General features: G+C 41.8%; 1 protein-coding gene across 6 annotated transcripts in view; it reads left to right on the plus strand.

Moving 5' to 3' along the window:
* The window catches only part of CNOT2 (CCR4-NOT transcription complex subunit 2), a 132,793-nt gene that overhangs the window by 18,085 nt on the left and 99,791 nt on the right, over nucleotides 1-14,917 (plus strand). The window contains exon 1 of one of the 6 annotated variants that reach the window (XM_025183882.2): nucleotides 10,085-10,150. The exons of 4 other annotated variants lie outside the window; for them this stretch is intronic. The gene's annotated coding sequence lies outside the window, so the exon portion shown is untranslated. Of the gene's footprint in view, nucleotides 1-10,084; nucleotides 10,151-14,917 lie in introns of those variants that run through there. One more of the 6 variants, XM_075931738.1, reaches the window with a different exon arrangement.

The raw sequence follows: 14,917 nt of genomic DNA on the forward strand, positions 1-14,917 counted from the left end.
GGGCCAGGAGCTACCCCTTTGTAGCTCTGCTGCTTATTGGCTAATCAACTAGTCAATGGAAATTCCTTTGACTAGTTGATTAAACTAAATGTAACATCCCTACTCCAGAGGCACCATGGGTTCCCCACTGTGTGAGGTATGGGGGAGCTGAACTCCCACTGTGTGCTGCTCACATTTGGCTTATGCCATTCATGCCTTGGGTTGCCGACTTCTGTGTTAGAATAAACTTTAAGTAGACTACAGTGTTATTTTCAGAGCACCCATAACTTTAAAACTTACATTTTCAGAATGCAGAGTGAGTCAGGCCTTGTTTAAACCTAAAGCTTAAATCAGGGATTTCCAAATTAAGGTATATGTACCATTCAGGTTACATGAGATACCTTTAGGCCAGGGGGTACATGGGAGAAATAGTGTAATGTGGATTTTATTTATTGAATATTTTATTTCATTTTCACAGTAGGCTACCCAGACACAACTTTGTGGGAAATTGTTATATAAACTATAGTGGTTAATTTACTTCAAGATGTACCAGTGAGAACACTGAAATACAGTACCTTTACCTCCAGTTTAACTGAGCTCAAAACTTAGTAGGGCTTTTTGTATGTTGCACTATACATTGGATATAACAGTGAAATATGGGCACATAGGTAATGTTAAGAGGATAATACAAAGTATTAGTGATGAGGAGGGTGGGGGGGATGTGGGCAGCTGAGATATCTGGAAGGGGGTATGCAATAAAACAAGTTTGGGAACCTGACTTTGATCTAGGTATGTCACTTGGGTGTGTGAAATTCTTCCCTCCAATAGACATAGTTAAGTGAACATAAACCCTAGAATAAACCCCTTGGTCAATAGAAACATTCTTCCATCTAGCTAGCAAGCTGTCACTATTGGTTGGATTATACTACAACAATGGAGAAAAAGCTCGTCTGTTGTATTAAGTGTCTATGATACACTGCTACAAAGACACAGGTGCAGCGCCTTAGTTTTGTCTGCACAACAGAGACGCATCCTACAAGTTTGTGACCTGGGTTGTACTTCAAAACTGTAATTTAGAGTGTGTCTACACATAAGTTAGTTTGACATTGCTATATTGGTTATAATGTGAAAGCCCCAAATTTTGAGTTATGCTGACCTGATCCCCTTTGTAAATGCTGTGTCTATTGAAGAGTACTTCTGTTGATGTAGTTATCTTTGTTCAGGGAAATGGTGATCCTACACTAACTATTTCTGTTGGCCTAGACTGTGTCTGTGTTAGGAGGTCATGCCAACATAGCTACACTGAAATAGCTGTGATGGTATGGTCTCAGTAGTGTATGCACATCAGTAAGTCCTAAGTCCCTTAGGGCTTTGTTACATTTAAAATGTTGCTGCAGCACAGCTGCATCGATGTAGTGCCTCAGTGTAGACACTACTTTTACCAATGGGGAGGGTTTTCCTGTTGGTTTAGATTGGGGGGGAGATGAACCTTTTTTTGGGTCAGGGCCAAAGACCCACAGAAAAATTACTTGGCTGCACATGAGTGAGAAACCTCCCCAAGCCTTCACTGACCGAGTCCCTGACTGTGAAGGAGAAAGACACTCCGCCCCATTCCCCTCACACACCAGAGCCTAGAGGGGCCCAGGCTAGTAAATTTGTGTGCTCCAGTCTTGTGGGGAATGGCAGGAGGGTCTGGAGCACCAGTGCAGGCTCTCCAGTGCTGGGTGGGGGGGGACCCTGAGCTTTGGTGACCAGATCCAGGTAAGCTGGAGACTGCAACAGGCTCCTGGGCCTTAGGTTCCCTGCCACTGGTTTAGATGACCTAGCTTCTGCTTCTTGAGAAGATAGACTAACAAAATAACTCTTCTGTCATCCTGTTGTTGCCTACACAAGAACTTTAGGCCAGATCTACGTTACGGACCTATGTCGGTTAGTGTTCCCTCTAAGATTTTCCAGCCATGAGCGGAGTCAGTTTTGGCTTGTGCACCAATATTGAGGTCTTGTGTGCTGGTTTGGATGTGTGGCACCCACTTTATTAACGCACACATTTCCAGCTGCCAGAGCAGACACCTCCCCATCATGCGGCAGGTCCTGTTCCCGTCCGCATCCCCAGCCACCAGGACAGGTCTGGCTCTGCTACTACGTGGCAGACCCGACCATTGGAGCAGGCTTCCTGCCAAGCAGCCGCAACAAGTTCATGCCATCTTAGCTGGCCCTTCCCACTAGAGCAGACACCTGCCATGCAAGTGCTGATGCACAGCTCTCCAGAGGAGGTAGGCAGGGGAAGAATGTTTTGTGCATGGTCGTGCAGCTGCACAGCTTAGTGGGAATATTGATGTCGGTATAACTACATTGCTCAGGGATGTGAAAAATCCCGGCCCCTGAGTGATGTAGTTTCATTGACCTAACCCATCCATGTAAACAGCACTATGTTAGCCGGAGAACTAGCTACCCTTTTTGGGTAGGTGAACTAATTACATTAAGGGAAGAAGCTCTCCTGTCGGTGTAGGAACATCTTCATTAAAGTAACTTATTTTTTAAGTTGTCCTCTTGCATCTTAGAGACTAACAAAAATATTAAATACAGGTTGAATGTCCCTGGTCTGGCACCCTCGGGCCCAGAGTGGTCCTAAACAAGGGAATTTGCTGGACCAGGGGAGGTCAGGCATTCAGGAGGGGAGCCCTCGGAGAGCCTGGTTGTTGCCCTGGGAGAACCCGGATGCCTGACCTCATCTGGCTCACTTGCCTGGTTCTGCTGTCCTCAGCCTGCTCCCAGGGCTTTACTGTCCTGGGGTTCTCCAGCCCCTACATATGAGGTAGGCAGCTGCTCCTAGGGTTCCCCATCCCCAAGGTCACTGGCTCTGCAGGCTGCTGCTGACCAGACCAGCTTCTGATCTCAACCTCTGCAGCCTGGGATCTCTGGTCTAACAACATCTGTGGACCTACTGGACCAGGGAGTCCTGGATGAGAGGGGTTCAACCTGTAGTGTCATGACCTTTTGTGGGCACAACCCACTTCTTCATATGATGATGAAGTGGGTTGTGCCCACGACAGCCCATGAATACTAAGCTATATCCTGGTGTCAGTTTTAGCATTGTGTCATTTGAGGGAATCAGGAAGATCAGTGTCATTTGAGGATAATTGAAAATTAGACTTGAGGTTTGGCGCAAATGCCTCACTTTTCCTAATAGTGACTTCCATTGCTCCCTATTGAGCATGTTTTGTATACATACATTTTCCTTGGGGAAATAACAGTTGCCAGTTTACAGATGGTTATGTGCAGGGTTCGACAATTAGTGTCATCTACTCGCCCATGGAGAGTAGATTACAAGCTGGCACAGCCGTGCAGTGTGGTAAGCGCATGCGCAGCACAGTCTGCGCATGTGCAGCGTGCCGAACTGCGCGGCTGGCGAGCAGGGCTCGCCACCACTTGGCGAGCCCTGGTTATGTGGCATAAAAAGAAGCACAACAGAAAAGATTGTTGCAGATCAAAGGGAAGGTATGGATTAATAGAGTATATGAAACGGGAATTAGAGATGCTGCAAATGACAATTTAAGTGGAACCCATTAAAAGGAATTGCCATGGAAGAGGTAAATAGAGGATTAATTAGTAATTCAAATAGTATATAACTATGAAAAGTGTGGTGTTTTTTTATTATTAAAGGTGGGATATGTTAGGCGGAAAGGCTGTGAAATTGATACCAAAAGATTTATTGGACATAATTTGGATAGTAAAGTAGGTAACAGAATAGAAAAGGTAGGAAACATGAAGTAAGCTTTACTAATTGCAAAATATTCTAGCACATATGTAGTATTACGCTGTGGTCATATAGCAGAAACTTTTTTTCCCCACTCAATGTGAGTAAGTAGAGCTTTGAGAAAAGATTGAAGAAAGGAACTGCAGGACTTTGTCAATGTATTAAAAAAATCTCACTGGTTCTGACAGTGGTGACTATTGATGGATGAACTATTATTAATACTAAGGGCTGCTCTAGACAATTCGGGGTAAAATTGCCAGCAGCTTATAGTCTACATTAATGTTCCCTCTGGTGTTTTAGTGAAGCTGCAGTACTCCAGTGTGGCACTATAGCAACAGTGGGAGATTTCCAGAAAGACCTCGGTAGAGACAAAACCTAGATGCATTGATGAAAGAGAGAGTCTGCTGTTGTAAAGGGTCAGTGTTTAAAATTTATCTTCCCATTGGAGCTGTGCCTGCACTAAAAAGTAAATCCCCTCCCAACAGGTGCATATAAACTGAGCTTGAAGATAGTGTTTATTGATTTTGAAATGTGGCTGAAAATTGTTTTGTTTCCTTTTTGGAATAAAAGGAACTATACATCTGGGAGAGAGAAATTAGCTACAGTATTTGTATTTTTATTTGTACTGGAGATTGTAAGGTTTTTTTCGTCTGTGAGGGTGGGATAAGAAGGGCATAGACTGTCTCCTCTTCTACATCTTGTATGGTATTTAGCGCGCACACACTCCTCTTGGTGTTCTGTAGGTGGTATTGTAATACAAATATTAATTTTAGAAGTCAGGAGGGAAGTTAAAATCCTCTGTATTGGATTACACCATGCTCATATTTAGTTCAAGTGGTTCATTATGATGTTTCTAAAGTTATGAAAATCTGTATGCCAGACTATATAGAGAATGCATTTTATTGTATTAGAAGACATCTTGGATTTAATAATTTTTCACTTATCATGGAAATTGTGTGTTTTTTGCATAAATAAGCAGCAGCAGGTCTCCATTATGAGACCTACTGATCATTTTTCAGAACTCTGGAGTTACCCAAACTATACAAATATATAACTCACTTGTGTGTGGCAGAACAGTAGTGCAAATGTGTGAAATTCAGAGGCTTCCTTGGGTAGCTCACTTTCAGGCGCATTTAACTGCATGTTAGTAATTGTGGTATTTCCATAGACATACACAACAGCTTCACCCTGTAGGATACATGCTGGTTTCATGAAACAATACATTCCATTATTCTGCTTATTTTTAAGTTCAGGCAGCTGTGTCTTGCTTTGTTCTTACATTAGGCTCTCAACTAGAGTGCACAAGACTTAAAAGTAAAGAATGACACGAAAGGTTTGTCTGTTGCAAGTTTTTCACTGAGTGGATATTTTCCATTACAATTAGGGATGCAAAATCCTGTTTAAAATGTTAACAGGTTAAACTGTATGGAACAGTCCCCTGCCAATGGTGCAGTGGGCCTGGCTGGGCTAGAGTAGCCCCGCTGCCGGTGGTGTGCCATGGACAGAGGGCTGCTTCAGCTGGGCTAATCCTTTGTTGACCAGTTACTGGGAAGCATCATCTGATAACCAGTTACCTGTTTACAATCCTAATTCTGTTAATATTGAGTGAGATGTTCAATCTTTCTCTCCAATCATCTTCTAATTTACCATTTGAAGTAAAGTACAGTTCTTTAAAGTTTTAAGATCTATCTTCAGGTGCATTTATCTTCTGTACTTTCATATATGAAATAGTATGAAGACTATCACAATCTATAATATTCCTATTTATGTGGGCAGAAGTTGAGTGTTCATACTGGTTTCTTTGTCAGACCTTGTTAACATAGTGATAAATTTTTGCTACAGTATAAAGACTTGACTTTGCTGTTCAGCGTAATGATGACCTACTCTAAGGCAGTGGTTTTCAAACGACAGGTTGTGACCCAATACTGGTTCATGGTATGCCAGGTAGTGGGTCACATTGCTGCAGGAGCATCAGGTGACCAGTGGGGATGCTAAGGCAGGCTCCTTGCCTGTCATGGCGCCATAGACTTTGCTGTAGCCAGCATCAGGCCTGACTTCTGAGGGTGAGAGGGGGAAGAGCACACAAGACGTCACAGACTGCCGCTGCCCTGAGCACTAGATCCGCAGTCTCTTTGTCTGGGAATCTGCTATTGGCTGTTTCTGGGGCGCAGCATGGTATGCAGTGCCAGGAGAGACAGGAAGCCAGCTTTAGCACCTCCGCTGTCCTGCTGACTGGAAGCTGCTGAAGTTAAGCCCCTGTTGCCCTGGCCCTGAGTCCTCCCTCCCACACACTAAAGCTCTCATTCTTAGCCCTACCCCGGAGCTCCCACACTAGTCAAAATATGTTGGGTCGTGGGCATCAATAATTTTCTTCAACTGGGTCATGAGGAAAAAAAGTTTGAAAACCACTGCTTTAAGGGACCATTCATCTTGAACTATCTGTTCAAACTTGTGTTTAGCACTTTAGCACTAGCTACGGAACGGCTCTGTAGCTTAAAAGTTTTCTGTCTCTCTAACAGAAGATGGTCCAATAAAAAATCACCTTTCTTTTTTCCCCTCTAATAGCCCGAGATCAACACAGCTACCTACAGCAGTGCATACTCTCTTGAAGGTGTTGCTTAGTTACAGGTATCCTGGATATTTCCCTGCTATAGTTTGTGCACTTACTGTCCATTTGCTAAATCTATTAACATATAACTCTATTATATGCGAGCTCCGGGGCGAGAGAGCCCTGTTCGTAAGTGCGGATCCGACATAAGTCGGATCCGCGTAAGTCAGGGACTGCCTGTATTCTATACTCTGTGTCTGGCAAGGATGATGCTAAGCTTTTCTCAAGAGAACACTTTAATCTATGATGATTCTGGTACTAGGAAATACTGCCTTAACTTTATAATTAAAGCTTGGGAAATGTACAGCAGCACCATCTTTTATAGACTAAAACATTGCGGTAAAAGAATTATATGTGCCAGGTCTAATAATTGTGAGTGTCACCAGCATACTATTTCATCTTATATAATTACACGTGAGAGGAAATAACATAATAAACTTGTCATGTTGCCTGCTGGTTGGGGAGGTGGGAATGAACCACGGGTTTTAAAGGTCTGGTATTTTTAGACCTGTAGATAGTTCCTGCTGCTTTGCTGCTACATTAAAGAGCTTCTCCTAGAAAGAAATTAGGAATTAGTGTCTGTCTCTCTAGGGTATCACTAAATCCCTTTTAAAAAGTGATACCATAAAGTAATTAGTATTGTGACTCTATAGCAACAAACTTTTTGCTTTATCCTTCATCAATCTTCTGTTGTGGATCTCCTTTATTATTTTAATGTATTATGATGCAATTATGTAATCTTGCTATCCCTCTTTTCTTATAAAAATAAAAAAGATTATTTTTTTTTATCTGTTTTATTTGTGTGTGTTCTGGGATGTGGGATCAGAGAAGGCTAAATGTGTGTTACTGTTCCTTCCTCCCACAGTTTCTCTTCTTATGAACTAGCAGGAACAGCAGACTGAAACTAAGGCTGTATTGGCACCCTTCATAAATGCTATGTGTAGGAACAGGAGAACGACAGATCAAATATCTTTCTCCCTAGTAGTGATTCTCTTTTGTAAGAATATTAAGTATTTGTGTTTTGGGACACACAGAGATGACAAAGTGAGAAATTCAAATACTTGCTCTACATCACTTTGTCTAATTATTAAAATTATCAAGAGAATGTTCTTATTACAGATAAAAGGTGTAAGAAAATACCTGTCTACCGCTTTAACTAACTGAAGGTTTTTATCAAATCAACCATGTTTTCCAACTATAATGTCCAATCTAATTCTCATTGACTTTGATTTTGAAAAGGGACAGAAGCTGGACTATGTATGCAAATTGGAAGATAGTTTTAAATTTCTTAGTATTTTTTAAAGAAACATAATCACATTCTTATTTAAATTACACCCAAATTACATATAAGAAGGAACTTGTGTATGACATTTCTGAACAGACTGTGTGTAGCAAATGTACTCTTCTTGTGCCAAGCATACAAGATGGAACTTCATGGTTCATTGATTTAAAGGTTACATGCATTTTAAAATACCATGACAAAACTATAGGGTTGGAAGAGGGCATTCAGAAGTGAAGATAATAGATATCCAAAATTAGAACTTTGTGACTACTCCAAAATATCTCTGAAGTATACAGAAACGTTGTTTGAACTTGAAGTTTGACTTTAGCAGGATGCCTTCAGAGAAAGCATTGTCCATGAGCAAATAATGCACCATTTAGAATTATTATGGAATGAATCCTTTTCCATTGAACGACCAAAAACTGCACCCTTGAAAAAAGTAGTAATGCCACAACAAAAAGAATAGAGCTACACATTGAAGCTCTCTAGTCTGGCATCCTTAGGACCTGTCTGGTACCAAACCAAAGAATTTGCTGAACTAGGCGAGGTCAGTATTATCTAGCAGCATTAACAACACTTCCACTGCTCACTGGGCAGTCCCTACTGGACCAGCAAATGAACATAATGCAGGGAGGTGTAAAATAAAGGTTCTGACTAAGGATATTAAAGAGCAGTTATTTGGCTAATCGTGTAGTCAATACAGTCAATAAAGGGGCCACTTTGCAGAGCTGCAGCGAGGGTAGCACCTGGAGTCATCTTGTTTCGGGACTGATCAGTCCCAGTTTGGGCCAGCTCTGGACCACTGCAGCTCTACATTTTAAAATGCAAAGCTGCAGTGTGGGTGGCTCCTGGAGCCGGCACAAGCTGGGACTGAGCAGTCCCATCTCGCACCAGCTCTGGGACTGCTGCCCCTCTGCATTTTAAATGTAGCAAGAGCCGGACAGCTTGTTCCGGGTCCAGCAGCCCCTGTTCACGGTGGCTGGGGACCCACTCAGACAGGGACTGCTGCCAGAGCAGCCTCTGCCTGTGGCGAGCCTCAGCCCGCTGCTGGCAGAAGCTGCTTCACAGCAGCCTCCTTTATCCCTCCCTCCATCCCCCTGGCTGCCTCTGATAGAGGCAGCAGGGTGGAGGCAGGTGGCACAGTGGAGACTGTGCTTTAGGGAGCCAGCTTTAGGGAGCCACTTTCTCCCACCCCCTTGCTGCTTCATACAGAGGCAGCGGGCGGTGGTGGGAGTGATAGTCGAGTACTCCACTCAACTACATGATAAGCTTAAGCTTATCGGGTAGTTGAGTAGTCAACTACTTGTTAGGTTCTTCAATGACAACAATCGTGTGTTTTGGCAAGATTCCTTGCATTAACCTCTATGTCATAACTAAACTAAGCAATAATATTCTCTCCCAAAACTTCAAAGGAAATTTAAATTGCTTACAGTTGTCTTAACTTGCCATCCAAAACTAACAGTGAACAGCAGCACTACACAATTAAAAGCTACCACGTTACAATTCAGAAATGCCTGGTTTCAATGGTGAGAGGATTGATTTTATATTTCTGTTCGGTGTTTTTTGTTTTGTTTGTTTTTTCAGAGAGAGAAAATGAAGGTTCTCTTAAGCGCCAAACTTTGGTTTTAAAAAACTATTTGAGATATGAATATAGAAAGGTGCCTGAAATTGATATAACTTTGTGTACTTGCATCTAAATGTGAAGTTCTGTTGCTGAAATTTGAGTTTGAAGTGGCATGTAATGCTTTAGCTGTGCCGTGTAAAGTTCCAGTTCAATGGGAATCTTAATGATAGAGATGAGAATCCCTCAGAATAAATAGTTTCAGAGATGCTTAGCAGTCTTCATTAAAACAGCACAAATGAAATGTTGTGTTGATCAGATGAAATACATAATTAATTTCTTGGTTGTTGCATACTTCACCTCTCTGTGTTTTCACTCATATTTTATCCTGAAATGTTTGGTCATTATACCAAAATATTTTGACCTAATTTGCAGTGAGAAAAATCTACCTGTAAAGAAAGCAAATGTCTAATTGAAAAGTGGAGCCATGTTAAATACTTTGGGATGCTGAATCTCCCTGTTAAATAGGGTTAACACAATCTTTCACTCCATTTAAAAGTTTAACTTATATTTCCTCTCACTTTGCAGGTCCTTGAAGGGCGGTCCTCTTCAAAAAGCTAAATTTCTCTCTGATGTAAGGCTTTGCCTTACTTGCTTTAATTCTGGTAGTAATACTCACTGGTTATCCTCCTATATTGGAAAGAATAGGGCTTAGCTTCAGGAATGACATTCTTTCTTATTAGGTAGTTTTTCTAAATGTTTCTCTCATGCTTTTGTTTATATGATGTGGGAAAGAGCGCGTGTCTGTACTTGATTTGCAAATATGGGTAAGATAAGTTCCGCTCTCCATCCCTGATTAATGTTGGATGTGATGTCATCAATAGAGTACATGCTGAGGCATATCACAGAGGAAAGCTGGCAATCACTTTGAGGAGGATTATTTGCTTGCAAGGACTTTCAAATGTAAGTTAAAACTTTTTAGCACCACCATAATTTTATTACATTTTATGGGTTTTGGACATCCAGTATATAAACTTTAAAGAACGATGTGCTTCTATATTTTGCTCTTGGAGGAGTCCAATTTAGGATTCTTAATCAGTATAAGTGCAGTACAGACAATTACAAATACTTTTTTACATTTTAATAAAAATATTTGCAAAGTTGTCACCTTAATTTACCCAAAGCCTGAGTTTAGGGTTTTGTATCCCATGCTAAAATTCACTTCACAACAGTCTAGAACAATGAAAAGATGTGGCTGTGATGTCATCAGCTGTTACAGAGGATCCATAGGTTCCTGATCTGAAGGCCTGGTAGGTAAGTAAAGGTGATACTGAAATTGAAAGGACCTTGTCAGTTGAAAGGAGTCTGTTGATTTAAGCATTTTTTTTAAAACCCCAGTTCCATGAGCATTCTGGAGATGCATATAAACTCTTTATTTGGTTTAATGTTCATATTTTGCCAAGCAAACATCTTGAACTATTAAGACCCTTACAAATGACAGATTGAGAGTATGCTTGTAGAACAGTGATACTCAGACCTCAGGGTTTCAGAAGCCAAATTTGTGATCACTATTACCCAAAAGAGCCACAGTAGTATGAATTCACTGTTTAATTTAGTACAGTACTATTTAAATAGCATGATGTGAAATATTCAGTTTATATAAAACATTATTGGTGCAAAATGACTAACCAAGTGTTATTTCATCAACTACAATTGGTTAGCAATAGGGATGTAAGCAGCTAGTCGACTACCCGATAAGCAAATGCTTATCGGGTAGTCCAATAGGAACTTGACTACCGTAAAATCTTGAATATAACGCGCACTTTTTTCCGAGGGTTTTTTTTTTTTATCCAAGTTTTTTGCATTATATATAGATGTTATTGTTTAAAGTTTTTTATTTTGGCAGTTCCATGCCAACAGCACGCTAAGACAACAGTAAACATGAAATAAATATCAACTGAAATGGCAGAAATTCCTAGAATGCTTTAAAACATTTAAAAACAATAAATAATATGAAATTTACATCTTTCTTGTTGTATGAAATAGTTTATAGTTAGTTAATTGCTGACATTTATGAAAATAAGTTATAAATGTGGACACCGGATGTGAAATTGAATTTTATCCCTGTAGACTAGCAATCCTATAGACTTTGAAAAAAGTAAGTACCAGTAAATCAATAGTTCAGACATGCAAATATGGCAATCGTCAGTTTCATTGAGAGAGATTGATCTTCTACTCATCTTCGAAGCCCTCAAATTCGCTGTTGTTATCTTTGTCGAACAGACGAGCGATATCTTCCGGGGTAAAGCCTTTGACATCTTCATCCAGGTAATACAAGTTATTGTCATCTTTGCCTAATTCGCCCTCGGCCGATTCATCGTCACTTGGATCGCGTCCATCATCCGTCCACCAGCAATACAAAAAGGCAGGAAATACGATGCGCCGTCATACCATAGACTTGCAAAAGTCAGGGTGTGCATTATATATAGGAGTATAGATTTTTTCCATTATGATCAAATTCAAAAGTTAGGGTGCACCTTATATATCAGTGTGCATTATATTTGAGATTTTATGGTAATTGTTCCCTCCCTCTCTTCCCCACCTTGCTGCCTCTATCAAAGAGAGGCAGCAAGGGGGAAGCATGAGTCAGTGGTAGGGGAGCTGGCTTAAAAGCCGCTGCTCCCTCCAGTACTGTCTGGGAGCCAGGGGGCAGTGGGGAAATGGCACGAGCAGGAATTGAAACAGTCCCACTGCTGCTCCTCTCCCTTTGGAATGTACAAGGCTTCCTGCAGCTCTTGTACATTTCAAAGGAAGAGGCACATAGGAGAACCCCTTCCAGAATGGACTGCTTTGCTCGCTACTGGCATGGGTTCCTGCTGCCTCTCTCCCTTTGAAATATACAACAGCCACGGGCAGCTCTTGTGCATTTCCAAGTGAGAGGCGCAATGGGATAGGGAGTGCCCCCCATTGACTAATTGAGTAGTCGATGGGATTTCTGTTGTCTACTCAATTAGCCGATTAATCAAAATTTAACATTCCTAGTTAGCAACATAGAAGAAGCATCCTTATTGGTGGTTGTTTGAGTGTTTTAATATCATGTGCTGCAACGAGCCATAGGACACACATTGAGGAGTCACTTGTGGCTCTCAAGCCTCAGTCTCAGTATCACTGATGTAGAACTCGCTCATCTCCTGATTGTCATACTGTCCCTCGATTACTGTCAAATATAAGGCTTTCCAGAAAGTCAGAAATTGCTGCCTGTGGGGTAGACAGGGAAGACTGATGTTCAGGCCATGGAAACCATGTTGTCTGTGAAGGTAGGTTAAGCATAGTTAGTCCTAGAGCTCTCTTTTCTGTGTTTCCTAAACCATTACAAGAGAGAACTCCTGGTAAATTGTTGGATTCTCCTAAAAATAATCTGTCTGTGGCCTGTTTTGAAGACTGTTTGACAGTCATATGTAATAAAGAACTAATCTTTTTTTGGGGGGTGTCTCTGCCTGTCATTAGGGAGATTGAAGTAAGCGGTCCACTCCCTGAGCTCTGCACCCTTCCCTTACTGTTTTTGTGGCAAAATCTCTTTGTTTTCAATGAATCCTCACATGGCATTCCACTAAAGACTCCAGAGTGTCTTATTGGGCAAACTTTTTGACCTGAGGGCCATATTGGTAGGGAAATTGTATGGAGGGCTGGATAGAGAACGCTGGATGAAGCTATGCCTCCCCAAACATCCAAATTTGGCCTAGCCTGTGCCTGTACCTCCCCCCCCCCCCCCCCCCCCGCTCCCTGCCCCCTTACTGCCTGCTCCTGTGACCCTCACCCCCATCCAAAACTCCATGCTCTTTGCCAGCCATATCCACCTGGAGTGTTAAGTCTGGCAGCATGGCTACAAGGCTGCATAGGTGCTGGGGAAACTAAGGCTTTGGGGGGGGGGGAAGGGACTTGGAACTACATGCTGTCCAAGAGGTGGGCTGGCTCCTTCAATCAAGGCTGTCCTGACCCTGCTCCCTGATGGGAGCTCGGGGGCTGGATTGAAGGATCCAAAGGGCTTGTTGTGGCCTGAGGCTATAGTTGCCCCCTCTGATCTGGAGGCTGGTAACCACCAAATTAAGGGAAGCTGTTAGTTTCAGGAGTGGCCACTAGGCTATCTTCTAGACTAGAGGATGGAGTTATGGGACCTTTCTTCAGGAGACCAGTTAAGTTAGCACTTCTGTCTGGAGAAGACTTGAACCCCAGATTTTGTTGTGTGGGGAACTGGAAGTGAAGAAAATCTCCTCAAAGGAGAATAAGTTCTTCATAGTCAAGAAGGAAAGGAGGGGAGGTATAACACAGAAAAAAGCAGCCCTCCCACTGTGGATTCACTAGAAAGATGGCTGAAGCGGTTTCATTTTCCTTTCCTCCATTTCTTTCTGATTCAGAGCAATGATGCTAGAACAAGTTAGGGAAGGCTATGGTCCCCATTGCAGAGAGGACCAATAGGTTCCAGAGTTGTCCTTCTGTACCATGCCTGGATGATTCATTTTCTCTCACAGGACATTTCAGTCTGCTAAGCAAAACACTTCTCCCAGGTTCTCTAAACTGAACAGATTGGCTACTGAGGATCATCTCCCGTTAAGCCTGTTAACATCCATTGTCTGAGTAACTTTTGAATAAAAACTAAGCAAATAAATTCCAGTAGCCCATCAGCAGAGATTTGCACTTAATGGAAAGAGAACAAGTGAACATAAACTACAACGATTTTGGCAGCCTTTAATTATTGAGACAAGACTACAAGAAGAGCTGGTGGACAAGATGATAGAATTGATCATTCCAGAAGGTCTTTGACTCTTCCCTTTTGCTATAGGATCGAATGCGCATGTTACGCAAAGTTCAGACAACTTCTTGAGGGTTTCCAGACAGATCTCTGTTCGCACTCTTTCTTAAAAGAGGAGGTTCCAGAGATGACTGAAAGAATAGTTCAGATCAAGATCTGGGGGCACAAATTAATTTTTGTCATCAATCCAAAGAATCAGGACATAAGACTTATGAAGAAATCTGTTGAGAATAGTGCAGTGCCTGACTGAAAGAATCTCAATAGGTTCTCAATGAAATAAAATCCAATTTGGAGAAACCTAAATCCATTTGGTCATCAGCCATAGGTGGTTTTTCTGTATTCTGAAACAGAAAGATGCTTTGTCTAAACTCCCATTTATTAAAACTACACTTGACCATGGTGTGGCAGGATTTTCAGCATAACAGTTAGCTTTGTCCGAGTGCTCCCTTCCTCCATGATGGCAAGCCTTCTAATCAAAAGACTGTTTCAAAAATAAAAACGCTCAGCAAGTCACTAACCTAAAATGAAATGGCCCTTTGCCCCTGCACCCAAGAGTAAAATGAGTGATAGTGCAAGTCATTGCTGATTTGAGATCATCCACTAGTCTGACACTGAAATTAGATACCCAAGCTGGTTTGTGCCAGCTTCCTTGGATGAAGGGGTGGTTTTAATTGTTGTGGCTCTTTGGCCCTGCAAGGGGAGAGAACCCAGAGCCTTTGCTTCTGCCCAAACATGACAGTTTATACTGCAAATAAAATATCCACTTTGCTCAAGTCAGATGTCACAGGCCAGCCAAGGGTTTTTAAAAGCAGTGTAGACATAACCTGAATGGTCAAAAATTCCAGAGATCACTGTTCATCCTCTCATATCACCAAAGTGCATGTAAGATTTCTTCAGTTCTTCATTCCATCTTTCTTAAA

Source organism: Pelodiscus sinensis, chromosome 1 (genome assembly GCF_049634645.1).
Source record: "Pelodiscus sinensis isolate JC-2024 chromosome 1, ASM4963464v1, whole genome shotgun sequence".
NCBI classification, from domain to species: domain Eukaryota; kingdom Metazoa; phylum Chordata; order Testudines; family Trionychidae; genus Pelodiscus; species Pelodiscus sinensis.